We start from the raw sequence: 3489 nt of genomic DNA, 5'->3' as shown, positions 1-3489 counted from the left end.
TATATATATATATATATATAGAGAGAGAGAGAGAGAGAGAGAGAGAGATGTTGCTCAAGATTTGAGATAATCATGATTTTGAGCTATAGTGCTTGAGTGCCATAAACCAATCAGAGAACCGTATTATCTTGAAACATTATATGAAATTAAGGACGATTATCACTTTATATTATAGCTTATTGTTAGTTTGGCAGTCTTTTCAACCCACAGAAACGGTATGAAACAGTTTTTTTTTCCGGTTTTTTTTTTTACGTAAATTATTATCATACTTATAAATCATTAAAAACAAACATCAAGAAATAACATGAATTGAAAAAATTCTTTTACAACTTTAATCACACACATCATCAATTTTAAAACCACGGGAGATCTGCTATATTTGCATTTCCTTGATCGTGTTTATCAAATAAATAACGAATTATGACGGTTTCAAGCGGTAACAAATGAGTAACGAATGAACTAAATTAATATCTTTCGAAAATATACATACGTTTGAAAGATATCTAAAAGGCGTCTTTTGGAAAAGTTCTAAAGACGGTTTTACGATGTCTTTCGGACATGCCATGTTCTCTAGGCTGTCTCCCGGACTATATTATATTAATTTCAAAAAAATGATGACCTATATATAAGATAGAGATATTTGATTAGTGAGAATAAAAATTATTAACATTTACATATAAAAATGGCAATAATATTAATTGTTTCTACTTTGTTGTTGTAATAATTATTCTAGTGTTAATATCTGCATTAAAATATCAATAAAAATTACATTTAAAGAATTTCATCATTTAACTTTATAATTATTTTTATTGTGATCCAATTAAGTATAGAGGATTAATACTCTATATTTATTGTATCAATGAAACTTTTAGTATAAGATCGTAAAATTGTAATGTATCATTAACTTTACACGAGCTACGTGTGCAAATTTTTGATCTATCTATAGACAAATATACGTATACATACTCTATACTCTTCAACTCGTTGCTATTTCAGGTAAAGAGGATTCCATAGATATTACGAAACTTTATATAGTACCTGTCTACTCAGTTGTGTGTATGTATACATGGTATGTGTTAGAGAGAGAGAGAGAGAGAGAGAGAGAGAGAGAGAGAGAGAGACTGGAATAATGTTACAAATCGATTTTCCTGCAATCACAATGTTCCATCTTTCGGAAAGAATCGTTGCGAGTTCTAGATTATATTTGCATTTGCTCACAGTCGATATCTCTGAACATCATTATCAAAATTGCTATTTTGAGAATTCGAATATATGTAAGATTTTTAACGACAAGATGGCATTTTCTTTTGGATAAAAATTAATTATAAACGATAGAAATTATCATACATAATACATTCTTTCGTTTAAAACGTAGATTGAGACCAAAGATTTTATATATTAAATTCATATATTTATAATAAATGCAAATTTGTGTGTGTGTGTGTGTGTGTGTGTGTGTGTGTATGTGTTTTGTAATGAGATATTCTGCAGTTAAAATTAGGATTAATGTTGCAACAAGAATTTATCACTTTATTAATTTCGTAAATGCAAAAGGGTCGTTTATAGATTCAGCGTGCGTAATATATAATAGTAAAAATTGACTATATAACGAGTTTACACCAAGCTGTTTAAGTACTTATAACTATTTTCGCAATTATTTCTCAAACTCTCTTCTTTTGCATTCTTACCATCTGTGAAAACATGTGAAAAGTTTACTTGATTTTAGTATAGTTTTATTTTTATAGAAAGAGATTTACGAAAAATATACCAAAAGCCTAGATTTCCGATAGATCGATTCGGGCATGCGCTCCATTGAGACGTTTTATGGAATGTGACTACGCTTCTTTCTGTTTTGGAACAGAACAACAAACTCGATATATTCTTCACAAAACGAAAGAAGACCTCCGACTGTTGCACATAAAATATATATATATATATATTATATTCTGTATATGTATACAATTTGATTTTATATATTCAATGAAATGACAGAGTCTCCTAACGTAATCTTCAGGTTTTAAACAAATATGATAATAACTGTATAAAATATTTTTCATGATTACAAATAAATCATGATTAATACAACAATTAAATTAAATTATAATTAAAAATAATAATAGCTATATCGCGCGCGGAAAATTTTTAGGGCGGTTGCGTACAATGTGTGTTCCAAGTATTCCAAGAAAAAACTGTGGAGAAAAGATTTGCGTATTGGTCTCTGTATGCTCCGACATTTGGATGCCCTTTGCCCTTTTCCGATATATCGTCTCATATCGATGAGAAACTAATAATAATGAACCAATCTTTGTTTAAAATCATTAGTAGACTGACGTCACCAAGCGATAATTATATCATCGTCATTGTCGGAACAGGGGATAATTAATAATATTAAAAGGAAAAAAAAGAAAGTTTTACGTGCGCGGCGCGCGCTAATGACGTCGTCATCGTCATTATCAACTTGGCTTCAAATCCTTGATTCAGGGGTGCGGGCGAGGGGTAACGAGGGTACGACGCAGAGCATCGGCTCCAAGCGGCGCGGCGACGCGTCGGAACGCCGCGGCCGTCGGAAAACGTAACGTGTTTTATCGATTTACGTCGGCGGCCATATTCGCGTTCGCCACCACCGGTCAGGCGCACTCGCGGCTCTCCATCCCACTGTCGTCGTCGTCGTCGTCGCCGTCGCCGTCGTCGTCGCCGTCGCCGTCGCCGTCGCCGTCGTCGTCGCCGTCGCCGTCGCCGTCGCCGTCGTCGTCGCCGTCGCCGTCGCGATCGTCGACGAGAGACCGTCGTGGTGTACAACAGAATAGGATTTTCGCCCTTTCGGTCGTTTATCGCTATCGCCGCGCGCCGCGGACGACGTAGCGCAATGCGCTTGTAATACGAGGACGAAAGATAAATCCGGCTCGCAAAATTGCCATCTATATCCATTGCACGCATCCGATATACGCGAGTCCGCAAGTAGTTACAATCCGAGTCGAGGCCGCCGCCGAGTAACGCCCAGAGGAGGAAGCAGCTCGAGGAGAGAAGAGAGTGAAAGAGGGAGAAAGAGAGAGAGAGAGTGAGAGAGAGAGAGAGAGAGAGAGAGGGTGTAGAGAGCCGACGACAGCTTCCGTGTCGTGAGTACCATTCCGGACGAACGAAAATCCATCTTATCAGGATTAAATCCCCTGTGGCGGATGTAAAATTAGAAATCGATTACCCTTCGCGCGAATATAATCGGAAACTAGCCCTGGTCGGCTCGGGAAACGTGCCTTCAATCATTACCATCTTAAACTGCACAATTTATTTTCCATTCAAAAAGAGATAATACAGATTTCAAAGAATAAATTCCAAGAGAGAATAAATATTTTATATTTTTCTCCCCGAGATGAAATAATCGTTTTCTGTTCTTTTAAGGAGTGTTATTCACTGGTCAATGAAATTCTCTCTTTTTCTTTACCGTCGTTTTTTCCGTTCTTCCGGATTCTGATTTCTTTCCTGTAAATCACA

At 36.1% G+C, this 3489-nt stretch overlaps 1 protein-coding gene across 2 annotated transcripts in view; it reads left to right on the top strand.

Moving 5' to 3' along the window:
• Positions 1 to 2761: 2761 nt before the first annotated feature.
• The window catches only part of LOC108691212 (synaptotagmin 1), an 11758-nt gene continuing 11030 nt past the window's right edge, over positions 2762 to 3489 (top strand). For both annotated transcript variants that reach the window (XM_018198877.1, XM_018198876.1), the window contains exon 1: positions 2762 to 3116. The gene's annotated coding sequence lies outside the window, so the exon portion shown is untranslated. The remainder of the gene's footprint in view (positions 3117 to 3489) is intronic.

The sequence above is a fragment of the Atta colombica genome, unplaced genomic scaffold, assembly GCF_001594045.1.
Source record: "Atta colombica isolate Treedump-2 unplaced genomic scaffold, Acol1.0 scaffold42, whole genome shotgun sequence".
NCBI classification, from domain to species: Eukaryota; Metazoa; Arthropoda; class Insecta; order Hymenoptera; family Formicidae; genus Atta; species Atta colombica.
This window is presented reverse-complemented; position numbering and strand designations above follow the sequence as displayed.